This window comes from Lissotriton helveticus, chromosome 7 (genome assembly GCF_964261635.1).
Source record: "Lissotriton helveticus chromosome 7, aLisHel1.1, whole genome shotgun sequence".
Taxonomy (NCBI): Eukaryota; Metazoa; Chordata; class Amphibia; order Caudata; family Salamandridae; genus Lissotriton; species Lissotriton helveticus.
In genome coordinates, this window is record NC_136068.1 from 491,840,698 (window position 1) to 491,865,495 (window position 24,798).

Sequence of the window (24,798 nt, forward strand, 5' to 3'; positions counted from 1 at the left end):
ACATTTAAAGAGAGACGGCAGCTGAGGGTAGGGTGTAGCAGCAGATAACGAAATGTGAGTCCGATGGCCTTATCTTCTCGCTATTAATGTGTGGTTGATGTGTTGGGTTCTATACGAGGAAGTACTTTTAGGACGAAATGCACCCGACACGTGACACTTATTTTTCAGCCTTATGAGGAATGGTCATCTACAGCTGCTTAGTTCACTCACAGTACCTCACAAAGAGCAGACCACAGCTTGGCTTGAAGAACTGGAGAGTCCAGTACAAACGGAAAGAAGCACCAGCGAGAGAGACACAGGAACGGTAAGATTAATGGCGGTGGTTATTTAAGCTTCTATAAGGTAAAACAAAGGGGGTTTGAAGTTCATATCATTTCCTTTTGCATATTTATGAAAACAATCAGAAACGTTATGTGAAATTAATGTGAAATTAAGCAAAAATGAAAATCTGGCATTTTTCACTATCTTTTAGCGTGAATCACGTGATTGTGTCCATTTTGGATGTGAGGATGCATTTCTCACCAAAAAAAGCTCATAAAACACATTTGTTGTGAACAACAGCCACTCACATTCTGTTCATGTGTGTTGCTCCCATGACAGTTTTTACCCAAACATACTCAAAATTATTCAGTGTGGCATATTGAAGTCATTTTGGGAATCGTGCATTACGAGAGTAGAACGAAATGGTAGAAGTGAAACAAAAATAAGCCAGTGATGGAAAATTATGCCCAGAGGTAAAAGGTAAGGTTTCTAAACTGCAATGTTTGTGAAAACAATGTTTACAAAAATGTCTTGTCGGTAAACCACTGCAATGTTGGGCAACTAAGTATGTTCTCCCTTTAAAGGTGATGGCAGCATTCAGGGTCTGGCAGCATAGATTGGTAATATTACATTTTATTCCAATTCACTGTCCATCTTTCTAGTGGTGGTCAATGATGTCAAGTGTAAGCCTTGTCCTAACACTGGGTGCTGTTGAGACCTTCTTTTTCTCCTACTTCCCCAAAAGAGGTGCCAGAAACTGCACTTATAGAATCCAAGTATCAGTAAGAGGAGCTTATTCCACCTTTGTGTGGGCAACAGGGTGGAGGAAATACGGGTGAGTAGCAATCGCTTCTGATGATATTGGCAAAGATCAGACTAACAAGGATGTCCTATTCAAAATCTGCAATGCCTGTGGTACACTTGGTCTAATAGAGTGTTGAACATCAAGAAGGGATATTGTTATACTTTAATATTATAGACAAAACATAGAGGTAAAAAATGTCAACAGGTAAATATGTATAGATGTTTTATACCCAACTCCACCTTCATATACCTTAATAATATATGTGTAGCAAGGTACATGGATTTGGAGTTAAGAATTGTAAATATGCACTTCTCTATCTACACTCACTTTTCGATATATTGTCTTCAATATATATGTTGACTATGATATTAACCCATTGACTGTTGGGCTTCCCCACTTAGTGCTGAGCACTTTTTTGGCTATTTGGGTGTAGTTGAGTTTAGTCCTCCATATCGTTTTGTCCACATAAGGTATCCATGCCAAATGTGTGGCCTTTTTTCCTGCAACCTGGGATTCTAAAGGTACCCAGGGTATGTGGATTTCCTGGAGGAAACCGAGAAAATAGCCAAAATATCGGTACATTTTGAGCATTTGTGAGAAAAATTGTAAAAAAGTGCTCTGGATAAATGTATCTATTTCTTTCCTAATAATGGCATCAACAGTTTGCTGTGCTAAAGTCGCCAACTTTCCGGCTTTCAAGAAGTTGCAAAGCAGAATCAAAAAACTTTTTTCAAGCAATAGTCAATTGTCCTATTTTTGTGTGATTTCCACCATACTTCCAGTATGTGGTGGAAAAGAGTGTGACACCCATGCGTGAGCCATGGAAGCTACATATTCAGAAAAGTAGACCTATTCAGCAAGGGGTCATAAGTGTAGATTCCTCAAGCTTTCCCAAAGAAACTAACTATTGAAATAAAGAAAGATTGAAAAGAAGTACAGTAAAAAGTCATTTGTGACAATTTTTTCATTTGTAAAGTTTTGCCACAATAGCTGCTTTACAAAAGCAATGTACCATTACGTTTGCTGGACCCTCTTGGTTGCAGGGATATATAGGGTTTTTAGGTTCTCCAAGGACCTGAGGTGTCCAGAGCCAACAACCGAGCTGCACCATATAATGGTTTTTCATTGTATATGGAGTATAGACCAATTCATATGGTGAAATATGTTGAGTGAAAAATGGGTATCAAGGAAACCTATGTAGTTCTGAAATGGGTACAAGTAATGGAATTTGTACATCTCTAAATTTGTGGGTACCCGTACAAGCATATGATTTAGAGATACATTCTAATTCTCTATGCTTTCACATGTCTTCCGATAAAAATGGTGCCTCGTTTGTGTTGGTAGACCTAATGCCAGCATCAAGAAACGTCCAAAACTGTGCAACATGAATTAATCAAATTTTTCCTCTGAAATGTGACCTTTTCTTTTGCAAAGCGGGTAGCTGTGGATTTTGTGCCCTAGCCCAGCCAGCACCTAGGGAAACCTAGCAGAACTGTACACTGTTTTAAACTAGACACCTAAGGCAATTCAGGATAGGGTGTCTTTTGTGTCTCTTATGAAGTTAATTTACCCTGAATCTCTTGCAAACGTCAAACTTTGACTAAAAAAACACATTTTCCTCATATTTCTGTGACAGAAAGTTCTAGAATCTGTGGGAAGCCACACATTTTCTTCAACTCAGCATTTCCTTAACTCTTCTGATAAGAATGGTACCTCACTTGTATGGGTAGGCATAGTGCCTGGAACAGGAAACGGCCCAAAATGCAACATGGATACATCACATTTTACCACTCAAAACTGACCTGTTTTTTGGCAAAGTGGGTAAATGTGAATTTTGGGGTTACCTCAGGTGGCATATAGGGGAACCTAGAAAACATGAATATTTTTATAAACTAGAAACCTGGGGGAATCCAAGATGGGGTGACTTGTGTGGCTCTTATGAAATTGTTTTGATCAGAATCCCTTGCAAACCTCAAACATTGACTAAAAAACATTTATTCCTCATATTTCTGTGATGGAAGGTTCTGGAGTCTGCAGAGAGCCACAAACTTCTTTCCACCCAGAATTCCCCTATGTCTTCTGATAAAAGTGATACCGTACTTGTGTGGCAGGGCTAGTGCCCGCGGCAGGAAATGGCCCAAAACGCAATATGGATTTATCACATTTCTCCACTGAAAAAGGACCCTTTTCTTCCAGTGTTGGTGGCTGTGGATTTTGGGCCCTAGCTCAGCCCACACCTAGGGAAACATAGTAAGTCTGTACCTTTTTGAGAGTTAGACACGTGGGTGTATCCAGGAAAGGGTGACGTGTGTGGCTCTCACCAGGTTATTTTACCTAAAATGCCTTGAAAACCTAAAAACTTTGACTAAAAAAACACATTTTCCTAACATTACTGTGAGGAAAAGTTTGGAATCCACAGGGAGTTACACATTTCCTTCCACCCTGCATTCCACTAAGTCTCTTAATAAAGATGATACCTCATTTCTGTGCAAATGGCCCAAAACGAAACATGGATACATCCCTTTTTTCCACTGAAAACTGACCCCTTTCTTCCAAGATTGGTGGCTGTGGATTGTTGACCTTTGCTCAGTGGCACCTAGAGAAACCAAGCAAACCTGCCTATTTTTTAAAACTAAACAACTAGGGGAGTCCAGGGTGGTGTGCCTTGCGTGGATTCCATGAGATTCTCTTACCCAGAATACCCTGAAAATCTTAAACTTTGCCTGAAACCACACATTTTCCTTACATTTCTGTGATGAAAACTTCCACAAGCCGCAGAAATCCACAAAAATCCTACCATGCAGCATCTAATGCCCACAACAGGGACAGATCAAACCAAGGTCAATGTGAACCCTTTCACGGAGAGTCCCATTGACCTCAGTGTTATCCATTCATGTCCGTAAAAAATTTCCCTCTTGTCAAGTGTTTTTCTTGTAATTACCCCATCTGCTTCCTCTGGAGGTTAGAAAGACTTCTGTCCCATTTACTTGGGGTCGGGGCAACCCCCACATCTATATTGGTCTTACAAATATTTCCTTGGTGTCTCCTACATTTTCAGTCCCCTTGGGGACAGATTGAGGGTAAATACTCCCATACCCCTTCCCAGGGGGACAGAAAGATTGTTGCCCCATTTACGCGCGGTAGGAGCATGGCCATACCCATGCTGGGCAGCCCCCACTCCCATATTTTTATTTTAAAAAGTCCCTGGTGTCTAGTAGGCTTTCTGCTCCTCCCCAGGGGCAGATCTTGGGAAATTGCCACCATCTGCCCCCGCCTCAGGAGTAATTTCCCCTATCTGCCACCGCTGGGGATGAAGAAAGACTGAAATATAAAAATTGACATGGGGGAGCTCAAGCCTTTGCCTGAAGGGCCGCTCCCCAATTCTTGGTGACTTGTTAGCGGATCCCTGTCCGGAGATCGCCCTTCTGTGGCAGTCCCCAATCAGAGATCCACTTGGCAGAGGCGCCATTGGAAAGGGGAAATTCTCCTGTGCCCAACAATACCTCTCCCAGGAGAATTAGTGCTCTGGGCTAACATATACCTCTGAGCACTGATTCATTAAAAGCAAAAAGAGCCCATCCTCTTGTTTTACTTTCACTTTTACTGCAATGATGTCAGTGCACCGTCCGCCCCAATAATCATTGCATTACATTAAAAAGACAACCAGGCTGCTCGGGAAGCTCTTCCTGGGTAGCCTGATGTAAAAATAAATAAAGTGCACCCGGATATAGCGCGTCCATCTGCCATTGACTGACGGCCTCACTTAAGAGGTATAATAATATTTCCTACTCAATAGTACAGACTGCAACCATCTAGTAGTATTTCCTGACTTTTATTGGCATGCAAGCATAGGTGTTCGAAGATGCCATGCAGTTAGTGTGCATCTAACAGTGACAGCACATCATATTGTTTTTACATGTACATGTACATATTCATATACATGTACATGTACATATTCAAGCAGCAAGTACTGGGAATTTAGATCTAGTTTGGCGGACTGTTATTTAACATTTTGTATCCTTTATAAATGATTGCCGCAGATGTAGCAATATTGTTGTTGTTCTATTTTTTGTTTAAATCAAAGATTACATGAGAATGACAGCTGGTAGTCTGCAATGTACAATTGCATTCTAAGAGAATATGCAGCTCTACATGCCTCCTACACAGCGCCTGGCAACATTTACATCACGCAGGTATAATCTCTCAATATTTCATGTTGCTCTTGTTTCAAGAAATTCCTGGAAAACACTTTTGCACCACGTTGCATAATTATGCGTTGTTCGCCGTAAACATTTACCAAAAGCACACAGAAACAACATGAATGACAGAAAGTGAGTGGCTGTTGTTCTTTGAGCTTGGGATGTTTTATGCTTTTTGCCCTTGCATCCAAAAATGGTAATGAGTAGGCATAACCACTAAAATACAGAGCTAAATTCTGGTTTTGCGTAATTTTTCAGAAATTTCATGTAACTACACAAATGCAAATTACACAAATTCCATACACCCCCCTACTCCTATATTGCCTCCAGTCCCCATAAATACAAGAGCACTGGAATTTACCCCCTGGTCCTCCCTAACATATCACAGATTGGATCTCTGTCTGCAACTTTTAGGCCAGAAGTATGAGTTGCAACATGTTTCTAGAATTCATGTTGTAAGACAATAGTCTTGTGGACCAGGAAAGTAGCTTTCATTGGTGCAGCAGGTGCAGTAGCACTGGAGCTTACAGAACCCGGATTACCGCTGTATTTCAAAGTTCAGTTTTTGGAGGCATTTTCTTCCTTCAACTGGGGCTCATGAGACACGGAAAAACCTTTTATGGACAATGGAAATCTCATGACGGCGAAATTCATAATGGTCTTTTGTGTCCCTGGTGGTCTTTCTGCGCTATGTTTCTGAGTCCTATTGCCAATCAATGAATGGCCCTTACCCAAGTTATCTTGATAGCCCTGTGATCAATCAGGATGGTCCTACAAGTTCAGTTTTGGCAGCGGAGATTCTGCCAAATAGCAACATTGAAAAATGTAAACCTCTCACCCAGAAACCCATCATCTCATGGGTGCACTGAACACCCCCCCCCAAAAAAAAAAATATCTTTAATATCTCTTGCTAGCATGTCACTGTAAACATTCTGTTAAGGGACCTCAATGCCTCTTGGAGTAAGTAAGGGCACAGTATTCACATAAAAGAGACCAGTTCTAGCCCTAACTGCACTCCCATATTTACACTGCTGTACCTCTCAATGCAGTCACACTGACACACCCTATATGGGCTCTCCCGCCCCCAGTGTCTTGCTGTACCCACAGCCTTCTGACCCATCCTAAATAAAACCCAGATTCTGTGCACCCAGCAGCTATTTGCCTCAGGCACTCTCTCCCATTGCACCTCAAATGTTCCCCGTCTAAGTTTTGAATTATTCGGGATTCACCAGTGTGGTGCTAACTCTATATTCCATCTCCATTCAATCACAACAGAGCCCCCAAGAAATGCCCAACATCCATACCCATTCTATACACCTCTGTGCCCCATGCCTCTTCATCAATCCCTTTAGGTAACCCTAAAACTTATGCTCTCTCTTCCTTTCGCTCTCTCTCTCTGTCTTCACCACTACTCATCCTCTTATAAGACCCTATGTGCCACTGTTCTCTCACCATTGAATACCCCTATATTAAACGTCTGAGTGACCCCAGGGTGCCACTCTTCTTGTGTGGCCCCACCCTCAATTAACCCCACCTCCAATTGCCCTTTCAATTAGCTCTAGCATCCTCAATTTACACAAAACCTCTTTGTTCCCCTCTTGCATCTCTCAGTGCCCCTGAGTGCATGTGCACTTTTACCCCAATGCAAGGCAAAGTTTCCTAGGCTATTGTATTCTGTGCCACTGACACCCCACTTAGGTACTCCATACTAAAAATTCCCCTAACTACTCCTAAGTATTACTTCATTGAGTGCAACAGGTATACGCTCAGTCACATCTCCCTCTGTGTCACATACTCCTGCACCAAATTAATTGCCATTGCTGATTGACTCTTCTATTTCTGTACCTTAGGGTATATCTCTATAGCTCTACCATTCATTGCCTCCGGTGAACCCCTTCCCTGTGCACCACAGATGCCATCTCTCCATGGCTTTCTCTCTAGTAATACCCCCCCCAGCCAATATTCCATTGCAAGTTTTCCCGGTTACCCCATGTTCACTTTCCTCCCATATTGCACACTCTAATGGTATCCATGATCAATATTTTGCTACCCCATACAGCTACCACTGGGTACTGAGCCTTCAATTCCGATTTCCCCTCTTGGGACCCTAGGTTGTGCTTTGTATCAGGGTCCCGATGGTCCCTCTCAAATCCCCAATCTCCAACTGCTTCTAGGAGCTCCTTCCCTATGTGCCTCAGATGCTCCATATCACTAATAACCAGCTTTGCATGACGTACACCTTCTTTCCCATTACTACTGCTAAGTGCCTCCAGACTGACCCACGTCCTGCCTGTGACCTTCCAATGCACTACTCCCTTAGAATACTGTCTCCAATTGGCATCTCAAAGTGCCCCAGGAGTTGTACCAAGTACATTTACACACTGCAACCTTATAGTCTAGTGCTTAATTTGAGCCGGCGGTTGCCGGTGCGGGTTACCAGCATAAATTTGTGGGACCAGCGCTTGTTTTTTCTCTTCAGACATTTCCCAAAAGCAAGAAAGGAAAAAACCCACAAAGGGGAAAAATGGAGGAAGAGAAAAACTTTAAAACAACCACAAGGGAAGGAAGCAGGAACCGGTAAGATTGAGATTTAGGGGAAAGAGGTGTATAGACCAGATTAATGAAGCCTAGGGTGGATTCAAGGCTGTGAAGCCAAGGTATTCAGCATGCTAACATTTTATTGTGTCGGCCGCTGAGCATGGCATTGTGAACCAGCACTCATTCTTTTACATGTTCAGGACTGCCAACAACAATCTGATGTCACCCAGTGTCACCTCTCAGTGCCCACTAATCTTACCTTCCTTTGTTCCAAAAGGACCCTTAATACGCCAATATTTTTTGTTTTATTTTTATAGGCATCACCACAGGCAAAACAGGGTAAAAAAAACTTAACCCAAATCAATTGAAACACAAAAAGAAATTAATAACAAAAAGCCAACATCTGTAAACATGCACATCTCAAACTTACCAGCACTACCAGCCACAATTGCCTAAATTGACAAGAACCAGACCTGCAAATTTCTCACCACAAATGAACACTACTAAATGCCTTCCAATATGCCTCTCCTTTGAAACAACCAGTCCATTGCCCCTTCACGTGTCTCGAGGTGCTGTGATTTCATTGCCTTATCCAAATACCACAGGATGCTGAAAACATTATCAACTGTACACTCTAAGAGCTCCCAGACATCTGCACTAATTGCTCCTCTCCATGCCTCAACTCAACTGCTACCAGGATCCCCCCCCTCTCTGTACTTTCCAGTGAAAATCCATTGCTTTCCTCCAACCTCCAATACCAATATGCCTCAAAGTATCCCCAGGTATTACCCCCAAAAGCAATTACTAACTCTTAATGCACCTTGGAATCCCCCTCCTTCCATTGAGCCCTAATTGCTGCCTCTCCATAACCCTCATGTAGCACCTCAATGTGATAGACATCCCCTCCTTGTGTGGTGAAATACACAGTTTTTAATCACATGAAGCTGTTTACACCCATGTGCCTCCAGCCCGAACAGCCCTCTTTAAGGGGGTCATTAGGATGGCAGTCAGAAAATCACCAGACCCCCATGGTAGTGGGAAAAGACCGCCCGCCAGGACCACGGCATAACCGCCAGTCCAATTAGTATGCTCCGCATTCGAAATCTGACCGTGGAGGTACAATCGCGTCCTTTGACATTACGGCACCGCCACGATGTCAAAAGGAGCATGTCCTGCACATCCCTGCACTGCGTGGCAGGCACTGCACAGTGCCTGCCATCTGGTACAACGACATGTAGGGGGGTACCCTTCCAGTGCACCCATACCCCCCAACACATTGGGTGCCCGCAATGGGCCCCCAGAGACATTCTGCGCATTCCTTTCCATGGCTGTTCTACCGGAAAGGCTGGGTATCGCCGGCATCATAATCATGCCGACGGTGCCAAGCCCTGCACCGGCCCAATTTTGCCGGTCCAGCTCCAGCTGCCAGGCAAGCATGCGGACTGCTACAGGCGGAAAAGTGGCAGTGGAATTTCTCACCGCTGCGGTTATGCTAATGTGACCGGCTGTTTTCCGGGTTTTGATCGCGGATGGATGGCTGCCGCCGATCCGGCGGTTGCCACCACCAGCCCGCGGCGGCCATCCGGCGGCCATCCTAATAGACCCCTAAGTTCCTTTGGTGTGGAGCAGCTAGATCAAGTTGTTTCATTTGAGTGGCCCCAGAGGCCCACACCAGTAGAAATCTGCAACATGCCACTCTTTTTTCACCAGTAGCACCACACACCAATGTGACCTTCAATGCAACAGTCCCATTGAGCCCCATCCACAACCACAAACTGCAAGTACAATCCGACACCGTGCCTCTGTCCCAATTCACCCATAAAATACAAGAAAGTGGTATGGCCCATTAGGCCCTCCCCACAAGTGATCCCAGGCAACCCTACAGCTTTCTTCCCCGGAGCAACTTACCGTTGTTAGATTCTGTCGCCTCTCTTTATGGCAACATCAATGGCTCCCTTCATCTGTGTCCCGAAAAAGTCAGCTTTCGCTTGTTCAACCCCAGAAGCCCCAACCAGTTTCCCCTGGTTCCCCTCTTCATCTGTGCTTCATATGCCATCTATTCAATTCTTGCCACCAACTGCTCTTGCAGAATGCCCCAGGGTGCTTCTCACTTTCTCATCCTCATGCTTCAACACCAACTGCCTCTCTATGTGACCCTATTTCAAAGACCCAGACAAGGGTTCCCCATTCCTCTTTCATGCACCCCAGGCATCCTAACCCTCACTCTGTTCTCTAAACCCCTTTTCTCCATTCATCCTCCCAGATGTCCATTCTACGTGCTGTGGGCTCTCATGTCTCCTTTTTCCAAAATGCTAATTCTTCATGGCTCGATCTACAACTCTACTTTCCTAATTTCATCAAGTGCCATTCAATTTGTACCCCAGAGGCCCGTCACTGTGCCCACATTAACAACGACCTTGTCTACAGTCCCATATGCACCCGCTATTTGTGTCCCACATGTTTCTACACTATCCCTCACTGTGCTTCTCAATGGGCCCTTGAAGGCCCATGTCATCTCTAAATTCCCCAGAAGCACACTCACTTTGAACGCTTGAAGCCATCCACAAACAAAAGCCCTCTATAAGTGTCCTCTGATGACCCTATACCATGTCCCCGATGCAAAGATCCCCCACAACTTCCATCAGGGTGATCTGCCCCCATCACAAACTGGCTACTTTGGCTGCCCTCTGTGCCCTACATGCTCTCCATCACCAATTGGTCCCTTTGTGGCCTTCCTGGTTGACCTCCCTCTGTACCCCATTAAAACCATACCCTTAATATGTTCTTTACTAAATGCACATTTTAGTGCCTCATCCCAACTATCCTTATTTATTATTCCCACGTTGGCATTGCCTCTTTTATCAAGACATAAAATCATCACATTCCTTCCTTCAATTTCCCTGGAAAAGTGCCTGTTAGACGTGTCTGCCATACGGTGGTGTTCCCCCAAAACCTTTTCCCTTCCTCCTCCATTTTGCCGATCTTGCTTTTGCTGGCCTTAGGAGTCTGTGCACTTTACCACATTCTAACCCGTGATAAAGTGCATGGACTTGCTCCTTAAAATATGTTAACTAAGGTTTATCCCCAATTGACACATTGAATTTGCCTATCAGTCCCTAGTGAAGTGGTACTACATGTACCCACGGCCTGTACACTAAATGCTACAAGAGGGCCTTCAGCACTTATTGTGCTACCCATTTAAGTAGTCGTTTATACATGTCTCAGGCCTGACATTACACTGCCTTTTCGACCTGGCCAAATACACCTCTGGCCAGGCCCAAAACTTCTTTTTAAAACACATAAGTCACCCCTAAGGTAGACCCTAGACAGCCACCACTACTCCTTCTTTGCAAAACCAAACATTTTTGGGCATATTTTGAACTGTGGAATCTCACAGCTGTTCCATTGTTATCTTTGCAAACGAAAAGAAAGTGCTGGGGCATTATTTTCTGCAAAACCTTACTTCTTGTGTGGATGAATGCCCGTGGGGCAATTCTTTAGATACCGAAGGAATTCCACAGAGGTGGAAACCTTCGTCAATCAATCTACGACATTGTCCACATGCTTAAAACATGAGGTCACGTTAATGTGTGGGACTGCTGGAGAAACAAGAGTGGCAAGTTGGAGAATTCAACGGGCCTACCCAAACAAGGTTGTCAACCAGGCCCGCAAAAGAGATTTGAACAGTCCCTACTCAGCCCTCCTAGTGAAAACATAAAAAGCAACAATGTTTGCACATCAGTGGTTTCCACATTGGATCTACTGTCAACTTGCATTCACCAAATTCGAAAAAAATTGGCACCTACTATTTGTGGGTAATATGAAAATCCTGAAAACACGGTTTCCGTTCATTCGGGCACCCAAGTTAAAGGATAGACTTGTTCATTCCCGCCCCAAAGATCAAAAAGAAAATTCCTTGAATCTACCATCTGGGCACTTCCTATGTGGAGGATGCAACGTCCGTAAATTCACAGTATTGTGTTGAGCAATGGCCACACTTGACACCACAACAAGTTTAGTAACTGTAACTCCAGTTTTTTTTATATACAGATTGACCTGAAACTGGGCCGGTTTTAGGGCAGTGCGACTGGTGCAGCCGCACTGTGCGCTGACCTGTGGAGGGGGCTCTGATCTCAGCAGGGGGTAAGGGGGCGCTGTGTTTATCAATAACTTGGAGAAATTAGGGGCACTTATGCAGGTGGTAGTGAGAGAATCAGAGGAGGCAGTCACGGGGTCTTTGGGTGCCAAAAATGATTGTCGCACCACGTTCCACCAGCACTTTAGCCATCCCTGGCCTGCAGTATGTCGGTCTCACCACCTGGAAAGTTAAAGTTAGGATACAAGAGCACATCAGTATCCTTAGATGAGGAAAAATCACAACTTGCTTAGTGAAACATTTCAGGAACAGGAGTATGGTCCACTGGACTTTAAATGGAGAGTCCTTGAAAAAATTGATCAGAGAACAGACAGACAATACCGACCTGAAATGAGTTAGTTGAGTGGCACAAACTTCGGGGTTAACCCCAATTAAGGATTACAGGCCTACTCTTAAATGCATGATTTCTGTTGACCCACAATGTAATTGTGTGCGCTTTATTATTTTTCATGCCACCCTACTGTTGGGTAAAGGTGAGATAACTGATCACAGATTATTTTTTTAAAGCGGAACACCATCCCAGATATGCTCTTCCTATGGCCCACTGATAGATGTTCACCCATAGGCCAAGTGGTAATTATTTTAAATGTCAGAATTTCACAGCAGAATTGGTTTACATTTCCCTTTTCAGAATATTTGAGGGGCATAATCTGCATATAGCTCATGTTTCTGTTGTCTGTCCACTTCTTGTTATTACAGGACCGGTGCATAGATGGGTGGCTATTGGTCCTCATGCCCTGATGAATTTGCTCGTAAGTTAATGTGTGGCCGTTCCTACCCTAATGGTCAAAACATGTAACTTGGTTTTAATTATGAGTTTGGGCATGGAATAAAACAGGTAATCTCTTCCTCTATGAGAACCTAGGGAGGATAATGTGTGTAGTTGACTTGATAGGGGTGCACACAAATAGCGCTATTTGATTCACTCTTTGTGGTGGTTCCTCTGATTTGTATACGAAATTTGCCAATGATGAGAAAGCGAGCCAGCTGGTGAGTAACTGCCAACAGGCTCTTGATTGTTGCTTATGTGAGGCACTTCCTATATACTTTTATACATAACCTTTATAAACTGTACGGTTGTGGACGTCCTTTGTCCCTGGGCCTGGCAAAAGTATCACACACGGGCACTGGTTTTGTCTATAAATATATGCTAGAGTAGTGGGCCCTTCCCTATCACACAAATTAATGACAGTGGTTGCCTTTTGAGAAATATATATGTATAGACCAATCAATCAGGGAGTTTACATCGCGCACTACTCACCCGTGAGGGTTTTCAAGGCACTGGGGGGGGGGGGGGAGCGGCTCCAGATCAGTTGAAGAGCCAGGTCTTGAGGTCCTTCCTGAACGTGTAGAGGGTCGGGTAGCATCTGATGTTCACAGGGAGCTCGTTCCATGTTTTGGCTGCGATGTAGGAAAAAGCTCTTCCATTGGTTCTGTTTCTGTGGATGCGGGGGACCTCTGCCAGGGCGAGGTTGGTGGAGCGGCGGTTCCTCTTGGGTACGTGCAAGGAGCTATTTGGGTCCGATGTTGTTGAGGGATTTGTAGGCGTGAGTGAGGAGTTTGGAAGTGACCCTCTTCACCACAGGGAGCCAGTGGAGGTCTCATAGGTGTTGGGTCATGTGCTCATGATGCAGTGTCCCGAGGTCGAGTCTGGCTGTGGCGTTCTAAATGGTTTGGAGTTTGTGTAGAAACGTTTTGTTGATTCTGGCGTAGAGGGCGTTGCTGTAGTCCAGTCTGCTGGTTATGAGTACGTGGGTGACGGTCCTTCTGCGGTCGGGGAGGGGGTCCATTTGAAGTTCTCACGGAGGATACGAAGGCAGTTGAAACTAGTGGAGGCGACGGCATTGATCTGGTGGTTCATGGAGAGGGAGGAGCAAGGATGATGCTGAGGTTCTGAGCTTGGTCTGTCGGGGTGGGTGTGCTCCCGAGGGTGAAGGGCCACCATGTGTTGTCCCAGGCGGAGGTGCAGGGTCCGAGGATGAGGACCTCGGTCTTCTCTGAGTTTAGCTTCAGGCAGCTGTCTTTCATCCAGGCTGCCACATTCTTCATTCATTCCTGGAAGCAGAGTCTGGTGTCTTCGGGGTTCTTCGTGAGTAAGAGGATGAGCTGGGTGTCGTCGGTGTAGGATACGATGCTGAGCCCATGCGGTCTGACGATGGCAGCGAGGGGGGCCATGTAGATGTTGAAGAGCGTGGGGCTAAGTGATGATCCCTAAGGTACTACGCAGTTGATATCCGTGGGTTTGGAGAGGAAGGATTGGATCCAGTCGAGGGGGGTTCCTTGTATTCCTGCGTAGTGAAGTCTGTCTGCGAATGCGTGATGTGAAATGGTGTCAAAAGCTGCGGAGCGGTCTAGAAAGATGAGGGCCACAGTGTGTCCTTGATCCAGTAGCTTGTGGATGTCGCCAGTGGCGGCGAGGAGTTGCGGTCTCGGTGCTGTAATTGCTGCGGAATCCAGACTGGGAGGCGTCCAGGATGAAGTTCTCTTCGATGAAGGCTGTCAGCTGGGTGTTTGTGAGTCTCTCGGTGACCTTGGCTGCAAAGGGGAGGAGAGAGATAGAACGGTAGATTTTCAGGTCCGTTGGGTCGACCGAAGAATTCTTGAGGGGTTTTATCTCCGCCTGGTTGCAGTCATCTGGGCAGATGCCTGATCTGAGGGCGGCGTTGATGGTGCGCCCAAGTTGGGGTGCGATGATGGTGGCGGCCCTGAGGAATATGTGCAGTGGGCAGGGGTCCGTTGGGGCTCCTGAGTGAGTTTTCTTCATGGTTGCGTTGATGAGTTCGACGGTAGCGGCCATCCAGGACGTAATGGTCAGGGGCTGTTTAGTTTATGATGGAAGAGTTAGATCACCAAGGACCCCCCTCCTGGGCAAGATGATATGCATGAAATAACCCCATGAAAATTACTTGCAGTGGGGTGGGATCTGGAAATACCCCCACCCTTCTGCATGGTGCATGGCACAACATAGGGTGAAGGAGTAAACGTTTTTAACATAAAATGTTATAGTTTGCAATATATTGTACCAGAGCAGATTCTTTTTAAACTCTCCCAGTGTTTGAGAAATGCTGAGTGAGACTGAAAAAACTGTTTGAATGTTGGGAAGGGAGGCGGTTATGGGCTATTTGTTATCCTCTCCCTGCCTTTCCTAATGGCATGGAGCACTTATTGTCCTTCACCTGGAACATTCCCCAAGAGAAGGTTGTGTATTGGACCCTTTGTCTTGCCTAAAGGAGAGGAGAGGTTGCTTGCCCCCCCCTGCTTTGGCCCAGGGCTGGCAATAATTAAAAACGTTTTTTAAAAACACCATGGATTTTGACAGGTACCCTAACATCATATTTGCATTTGCAAAGATGGCACCAGGGCAGCTACACAGCTCTCCCCAAATGCCAAGATACCACTGGAAGTTACAATGGGCATTTGGCCTAAAAATGCTCTGGGTTATGGATAACTGGGGCGGCAACCTGTGCCCCATTCATAATTGCAAACAGCGCACACGGTCATCTGTCACCTGTACCAGGTGCCTTTGACATAAAGAAACAATAAGGTTGAAGGAGGCCTGGATCATCAGACAGCTGCTTCGGCACCCTGTTTCTAATAGCCTTGTTTCCATGGCTCACACCATTGTGTGACCATGGACTGAAGATGGAAGAGGGATGTGAAAGTTGTTAGAAAAACTGCCCTGCCACCCTGTTTGCAATAGCAAACTGGGTTCCAGGCTAAGTTTCAAATATCCTGGTTATCCCCCCACATTGCCCGGGGATGGTGGCATGTCATGTCCCATGCACTAACTCTTCAAGAAAATGGAATATCTTACTACTTCCTGGTGTTATGTGTATTTGTAAAGAGCACTTTCACCAACAAGGGTATCCTAGCACTGAGCAGGCCTATGTGCCTAACCTTGCCTATGGTAGGTTGCTTGATTGAAACTCCAGTTCTTCAGCTTCTTGCAGGATTCTAGAAGAAAATAGGAGGCTGGGATGTGGAGTGGGAGGCTTTTCCAGGCTTTAGGAGCGATGTAATAGATACCGTCCTCCTGATATGGTTCTGCTTATGATTGGGATGTGTGCGAGTAGGAGTCCTGCAGAATGGAGGTGTATGGGTGGTTGATTGAAGGAGATGTGATTGTACAGGTGGGTGGGGCCAATGTTTTTTCCCGCATTATTGTGTTTTTTGCATTACGTTGAGTAGTACCTTAAATGTGTTTGTGAGGAGTTTGAAATTAGCATGCTTGTAAATCGGGAGTCAATGGAGCGCTCTGAGGGTGTGATGGGATGTGAGTTCTGTGTGGGAGGTTCAGGATGAGCCTGGCTGACGAGTTCTGGATGGTTTGTAGACTTCTAGTGAGTTGCTTGGTTATCCCGGCATAGAGGGTGCTCCCATAGTCCTACTTGCTGGTGACTAGGGTGTGAGTGACACATTTTCTAGTGTTGCTTGGGAGCCATATCTAGACCTTCCTCAGCATTATCAGGGTCTGGAAGCAGGATAGAGTGATGGCATTGACTTGCGCGGTCATGTCCAGTTTGCTGTAGATAACTATTCGGTTCCTTGCATGGGTACTAGGTGTATGCCCGAGTTTGGCTGGTCTCCAGTTGTAGTATCATGCTGAGGTGTTCTTGCCAAAGATCACTACTTCTGTCCTGTCTGTGTACAGCATTGGACAGTTAGTTTTATGCAGTTAGCGACTTCGGTCATGCATTGATTGTTGTATCGGGGGTCTTGTCTGAGAGGGAGAGTGTCATCAACATAGGAAAGGATATTGATGTCATGTGCGTGGAAGGCATTGCCAGGAGGATCCTGTATGCATTGAAGACGATGGGGCTGAGGAGTGAATATTGAGACACTGTGTAGATTAGTTTGTGGGTTTCAATGGAAAAAGGGGCAAGGGTGACAGTTTGTGTTCTATCTGTTAAGAAGGAATAGATAAAGCAGAGAGCAGGTCTTTGGATGCCAAACTCCTGGAGGCACCTGATGAGGACGGAGTGTCAGACCATGTCAAATGTTGCAGAGAGGTCCATGAGAATGAGGGTTGCCTTGTCTCCTCTGTCAAGGAGCATGCAGATATTGTCTAAGGTGGTGATGAGTGCTGTTTCCATACTGCGGTTAGGCCTGAATCTGGACTGTTTGGCATTGAGGAGTTGGAGTTTGCTAAGTTGGTCGGTGAGGTGTTGGTTAATTAATTTCTCTAAGACTTTGCCAGGATAGCAGAAGGGAGATGGGTCTGTAGTTAGAAAGTGTGGCTGGGTCAGAGGATGGTTCCTTAAGCAGGGGTGTGACAGTGGCATCTCAATGGTCGTGGCCCGGCATTCTTAAGGCACAGAATCAGGCGGTCTCTGGCAACAAGGGATCTTAGATCCAACCATCTTTGCCTTATGTTTTTCCCACGCTTCCGTCTGACTCGCACAGGTGGTAGGGCTTTTGCCGTGGCCACTTCCAGATTGTGGAACTCACTTCCAGATGAACTTAGATTCCTTTCATCTGAGGCTGTGTTCCGCAGGAAACTTAAAAACCTGGTTCTTCTCTCGGATCTAGCCTGACGGAACTCTCTGATGGACCCTCTAAGACTTCACTCGCTGTCAGGGCCAGGACACCCCCGTTGGGGGTAGCTGTTCACGCTTTACAAGTGACTAAATAAAAAAATAAAAAAATGTTTCCAGGTGTCGGGGAATGTGGCTGAGACAATGGAGGCATTGAATATGGGTGTTAGTGCTTCGCTGATTGGTAGGAATCCTTTGGGGAAGGCATGGTAGAGGCAAGGGTCAGATAGATGAGCTTCATGATAGCTGTGATTTTGACGTGGTGACAGTGGCCCATGAGGCCTGGGGTTTGTTCTTCGGCCTTGATGGGAAGCTGAGTTGTGACAGCGACGGGGTCCGGGTGAGGGGCAAAGGTGACATATATGGAGGTAATTATGTTAGAGAAGAATTCCAAGAGCGTGTTTCAAAGGTCTTGTGAGAGGGAGATGTTGCTGGGGGTAGCAGAAGGCACAGTGAAATCTTTGATGATGACTAAAATGTCCTTGTTAGCACTGGCATAGATGCGATCTCTAAGCAACGTGAGCTTGGTATTCTGTATCTGCTGGTGGTAGCGTCTTAGGACTGATTTGAAGAAGTCTTTATCTGTGGTATCTTGACTTGTTCTCCATATGCACTACAGTTGCTTGCAGTAGTATTTCGTCAGCCTGAGTTCCTCTGTGTACCATCTGGCCTGTGATAGTGCACTTGCAGGTGAGTTGGCTTTGAGGGGAGTGAGGGTGTTGGAGCATACAGTGATCCAGCTGTTGAGGTTCTTTTTGGCTTTCAGCATGTTAATGGTACGGTTGGGCCGGTGCTCAGAGAGGGCAGAAGCCCACTGCTTTTCTGTGATGCTTATCCAGCTGCAACAGGCAGTTATGGTGGTGGTAGGTCTGTGGAGATGTATGCTAAAAATGATAAGGGCATTGTATGGTCTCCCCGTGGGGAAACATCCATTACAACGCAGGTATTACAATGCAATGCCTTTAGCAAACAGCCAATACAATGCAAGCTCCATTACAACGCATGCCATTACAACGCATGCCATTACAATGCTGATCAGCACCTTCCCTGAGGTAACCACCCGGCGGTGTTAGAATAGTAAATTACATTGTAATGGTGCATGCGTTGTGATGGTTTGTGTTGTAATAGCATGCGTTGTAATGGAACTTGCGTTTTAAAAACGACATTATAAAAGCATGCGTTGTGATAGTTTGCATTGTAATGTCATACATCCCTGCCCTTGTCATAGTTGCAGGCTTGTCGAATATTTTTTTGTAGACTGCGGAGAAAATCGTGTCCAAGGGGTTTCCAACAGTGTGGGTGGGGTCTGTAACATGCTAGGTGAAGACAAAGTTTGCGAGGTTTTCTGGAAGAGCAGTAGAGTTTAGATTGGTGTGGTCGTCTGGGTAAATGTTAAGTTCTCCGAGTAAATTAAGGTATTGGCATTTATGATGATGTGTGCAATGAAGTCTGTAATGTTGCGGGTGAAATTGGTGCTGGGCCCTGGTTGCCCATATGCAAGGGTTCTGCCCAGGAAGATGTTAGTTGTGATGCATATCTTGAAAGTGTAGTGTTCTATGTTAGCTAGAGAGGGTGCCCTTATAGGTGGTGGAGCTGATAGTATCTTTGAATATGAGGGAGACTCCACCTCTGTGCTTGTTCTGATGGTCTTGCCTGGCGATCTTGCAGGGTAGCGGCGGAAAGGCGTAGAACCTAGGTGCCGCTCACTGGCACGGTCTAAGCATGGATGGGTGCAGAAGGGTTGTCACTCAAGATTGGAATATATGATATGCTTTACCATCTCTTTTTGAAAGTGTGAGGTGGTATTTGGCAGCCCAAGAAATCTTGCTAACGTCTACTCCTATTTCGTGGTCTTTCCCTACCTCTGTCCAGGGGAGGGGGGTTCTCTGTGTCTTCATGCCCCTGCTTTGCATATGGGGTGTATTTTTCAGCTCTGCTACCTTGCTTAAGGTTCACGAATTTAATTCCACCATCTGCTTTACCGAAATGCAGTGAATTATAGTCCCCTTTCTTGTCCAAGGGTGTGGCGATGATTTGCCCTCCTGAAAAAAGAATTGCACTCATTGCCGTTCAGAGCTGCCCCAGTGCCCTCTTTGCAATTACAAATAGGGCAGCAGTACGGCCATTAAATATCCTGGGGCAGATTTACAAGCTCTGTGCAACACTTTTTGTGACGCAGTGGCAGAGTAAACAATGTACCACATTGCAGACCATTTACAACGTGACACATCTAGGGAAATGTGTCACCTTGTAAAGCCCTGTGCCACATTATACCTGTGTAAGGTATAATCTATGCAGAGTGGGCATTCCCATGCAGGAAAGCCTCATAGAAGTAATGCAGTGAAATCTACAAGATTTCACTGTGCCACTTCTAGGATGCCACTGTGTCAAAACCCTACGCCTGCTTGGAGCAGGCGTAAGGAGTGGCACAGTAAATTAGGTATAGGCCTCCCCATGCATTGCTGGAGTTGCATCATCAGGGGCGTAACACAGGCCGCCGCAGTCCCCGTGGTGCGGGGGGGGGGGGCTGAGCTCCAGGGGGCCCCGTCAGCACAGCACTTTCACTCGAGAGTTCCTGATGAAGTTCAGAGTGGGGGGCCCCCCCCATGCATCTTGCAGGGGGCCCTGTCAAATGTCGTTATGCCACTGTGAATCATGCTTACGAGACGACTACAGCAATGCATGACTTTTGCGCCGACAGATGCACCAGAATTTTAGACGCATCTGTTAATCCTTGCGCCATGGTGCAAGGGTTGCACATGCAGGCGCAGAAAAACGTATGCATCTCTACAGGTGCGTCAGCTTCTTGTAAATAAGCCCATCTGGGCCTCGTTCATTCTCAGTAAACATTAACATGTACTAAAACATTCCAATACTTTTGAGTGTCAAATTAAGGCCTTGTTTTGACCAGTGGTGTTGTTCCTCAGGCTACCAATGAGAAATTAAAAAAAAAACAAAAGCAAAACTGTGAATTTCTAAACTTGATATCCCAGAAAAAGTGGATAAAGAACTGGATTGCTTAGACAAGAAAACATCACTTTTCAAAACGTTTTGGTATTTTTCTTCACTTTATTTTACTTCCAGCCCCTTGAAAGCCGATTCTCGTATATATGTTACTTTGGAGACTCTGCATAGAAGAGATAGGGTGTAGAAACCAAATGTGCAACAGTTTCATCATCACAGGCCATGGACAGCAGAACATGACACTTCTCAGAAGTGAATACAGCAAAGCTCGAACTCATGTTCACAGAGATCAGAGAATCAGACATCTTAAGACCAATCTTATATGTCCAGAGCTTAAAAAGAAGTATTAATAATACCCAAAAAGTTTAAAAAATAATATATATATATATATATATATATATATATATATATATATATATATATATATATATATATATATATATATATATATATATATATATATATATATATATATATGAAATGCTCCCAAGTAAATCATGAAATAGTCACCAAAGTAGTAAATACCTATTGGCACCAAGAACCAAAATGAACCACACAGATACACCAGTCAACATGACTTTTGAACATTTTGCTTTGAAACGCAGGGTTTTCATTTTAGTTAAAGAAGGTCAATTCAAAAGCTTATCTATGCCGCGAGAAAAACTGTATTTTTGTCTGGAAGCCAGATTTTCCTTTCTACAAAATACATTTGTGATCCCCAAATATCAGTTTTAAATTTTTATCAAGCATTCAAGTACACCACAATAAAATATGGATAGATTCTGCCTTATATGCCAAATTACCAACATCATCAAATACCAAGGATGTCACATGGCAACACTATTTAACACCATTATGCCAGGGATAGCCAAAATGAAGTCACAAATGGCCATGATGTGCCAAAGATTAGGCACTGTTTGACAAAAGACTGCCAGAGTGTTGCCAAGAAGGGCTTTATTGCTTCATGGATAGGCCGATATTATTAAAGGATAGGCCGCTCACAGATGGGCCACCACAATGTCAAGGATAGCCAGAATGTCCCCAATAATGCCACAAACAGGTCACTGATGAGCCACTATTATGCTGGCATGAGACTAAGAATTCTCAGAATATACCACTGATGGATGATGGTTACATTGGGGAAATCAGCATTTCATAAATAACGTTCACAATGAGTAAAAGATGTGCCCCGTTGAGTACAGGTGAGTCATCGTAACCCAGCCCTTTTTTTAACAGAGTTTTATTGTCACTTAACATACATCAGTATTGGCGATTCCCCATCCTATACATAAGCAGCAACAATGGGATTGTCAATGCAGGCAAACTGCATAGTCATATTATGGACAAATACATAGCATAACAAATCCAATGCACACACTATAGCACTCTGCCCAGTAAGTGTACCAAGGTAGTGCACTACTCACAGGGGGATGGATATAGCACCAGCAGCCAAGGCCTCCCATGGACAACCCATTCATCCGAACAACTTACAACCTCCCATTTCCTCCCGGAGGTGCCTCCCCGCCCCGTCGTTCCCAAAATAAATCAGTAGATCGGAAATTGGGCAGGCCAAACCCTCTTATGCATTCCATGCCAGTCAATCTGCTCCAGGTGCTCATCAAGGCAGTGCGGACAGTGGGGGTGAAAAGCTGGGCCTATCCTCGGACACTAGTCCCACCTCCAAAGGCTCCATTTCCAGCAGGTGTTCTAGTTGGCGAGTATGCTATCCTCGCCCCCTGGAAATCAGCCAGCACCGTGTCCCAGGCTCGTTCAAACTCTATGGGTCTACTGCCCTGATGCACCTCTTGCAGCTGCGCTGCACCCTCCCAAGCAGCCTAGCACAGTACCTCTGCCCATCACCCTGCGCGATGTTTCGAAGGCATCACAATCCAGCGTTTATCAAGCCGCAGACCCAGGTAAATAAATCGATTAGTAACTTTATGCTTGGCTTGGCAGGGATATAGGCCCAACAGGCAGAGCCTAGGCGAGGGGGTCAAAGAACATACTGAAACCTCCATCAACAGGCCTTGTCCAATATTGAACCAGGTGAGGGCAGCCGCAAAGCATTTGGAGTATATCCCCATGATCAGTATGGCAGCACCAGCAGGGTCAGCAGGAAATAAATGCTGAATTTTAGGGGCGTTAGGTAGGCTTGATGCAGGACATAAAAGTGTATGATACGAATTCCGACATTTTGAGAGATCTTGGACGCAACCGCCCACATCTGAGCCCAGTTTCCGTCCATCAGGGGGGAGCCCAGGTCGGTTTCCCAGCGTTCAAGCAGCACTGAAAGGAAAGAGCATAGGTTCCGATGCAGAGCGCTGTCTAGAACTCAAACCAGTTGGCGCGTATTGGTGGCAGCGCAGATGAACTGACTGCTCCAGAGTAGATATGACTTTGTCCCTCTTCTCCCCTGCAGTCAGGGTACATAGAGTAGAAACGGCCCAGCCAGAAGGTCAAAGTCTGTAGGCAGACCTTCAAACAGCCACAACATTCCATCTGTATATTGTTAGAAGGGCCAACTTCCACGGGAGCGAAGAAGAATCCCTCCACCTCCAAGACACAGCAGCAGGAATGCGATAACAAAGTATACGACACTCCTGTCTACTGTCTCCTAAAAGTATGAGGGAATTTACCCAAGGAGTGTCCACCACTCTCCTCATACGAGGGGTAACAAATAATAGTAGAAGGCGTCTCCGGGGATGGTCCAGGCTAGGAAACAAAGAGCACGTTATGAACAGTCACAATCCCTATGCTTACTCGAAACACAGTAAAACATTGACAAGTGTGATCAATTATGGATCTTACCCCAAGTGTAGATCGGGCAAGCGTCATCGATGAGTCCAGGCACCAGGGAGGGGTCCAAATAAGGACTCACGAAGGACTCAACACACCTCTGACGCAAGCCAAATGGTAAAGGAAGGTGAGGTGAACCGGCCGGCTGACTTAAGGGGGCCAGTACAGCGGAGCAGTAACACCAATCACCAAACACAAGCAAACCAACAACAAAAGAAAAGGAGTGAGGGGCACCGACCGGCTGCACAGGGGGCGAGTACAGCGGAGCAACACCCACTCAGGAGGTGAGACACCCGGCCCCTAGGAAGTTAGGGCGGAGCGCTCACTCTCAATAGGAAGCCCAAAGGAAAGGAATAAACAAAGGAGGTATTGCAGGCTGGGAAACTAGAATATAGAAGAAAGTGAACCGACGACGCCCGCAAAATGCGTGAGGAATAGCAGGGCGTCGCGTTCACCTGTAAAAGGAGCGGCGAAGATTACCGCTTTACCGTACAGACTCACACGCACACTCAGGGAGTAGAAATCATGTGGCAAGGGGCAGCATTCAGGTAGAACAGCGTCAGGAAGACAGAACTCCAACAGAGCCCTCAGACGCCAGCAACAACTCGAACAGGAACCAGGAAGTGGGAACGGGGCGTGGTCACCGGAAAGTAAGCCAAGCAAAGACGGGAGGGCTCTGCTCCTCCTTATTCCACTTAGGGAGTGTCAAGAAAGTACGGGCTTTGACACTAAGGGGCCACAAAAAAGTGTAGGAACCACATGAAGCACACAAGTCAATGTTAAATCCTAACATATATAGGGCACCTACAGTGTTCAGTCCCACTGTCTCCCAGTCTTGAAGGCAGCCTACGTCCACTCCCACTGACTGAGCAACAAGGGCCCGAAGCAGGATATCCAGAAAATACAGAGCCCATATTCGTGCCCATCTGAGTACCCTCTGCCAGCAAATTTTGGGAAACAAGAGGTCATGTTGCCCCTCATGGGGGCTCTCTGTGGCCGAAGTAGAAGGGACCACAACTGTGCCTCATCTGGGGGATCCGGGAACCTCAACATGCCGGGCGTCTCCTGCCCTGGAAACCAGCCCATACACTGTTGTAGCTGCGCTGCTAGGTAATGGGGATTGAAGTCAGGAACATTCAGCCCACTACCGAGGGCGCTCGTTGCAATTTGGCCTATTCCACCCATCGCCCACACTTGTTCAAAATTAAATCAGTTAGGATTGAGCCCAGTTGCCGAAATGTAGCTTGTGGTATCACTAGGGGAAGAACCACAAAATAGAGGAAATGAGGCAACGCCGCCATTTTAGCCCCCTGCTATGTGGCCGGCCACCAATAGGGGCAGGGTCTTCCAGAATCCGACACTCGATCAGAAGGCCATCACTGCCATCCCTATTTTACCCTTCACAAGTTCAGGGAGCTTGCGATAAACTCGGATCTCCAGATATCACACTACTAGCAGTTCCTATCTAATCTCCCCCACAATGGGAGGTTCAAACTTATCTCTGTGGACTGGAAACAGACTGTCTTGAGCCAATTCATGCGAAGG

At 45.8% G+C, this 24,798-nt stretch overlaps 1 protein-coding gene across 1 annotated transcript in view; it reads left to right on the top strand.

The window, feature by feature from the left end:
- Positions 1-215: 215 nt before the first annotated feature.
- Positions 216-24,798, top strand: part of LOC144768662 (perforin-1-like) — a 53,570-nt gene continuing 28,987 nt past the window's right edge. Inside the window, exon 1 of the mRNA XM_078652482.1 lies at positions 216-304. The gene's annotated coding sequence lies outside the window, so the exon portion shown is untranslated. The remainder of the gene's footprint in view (positions 305-24,798) is intronic.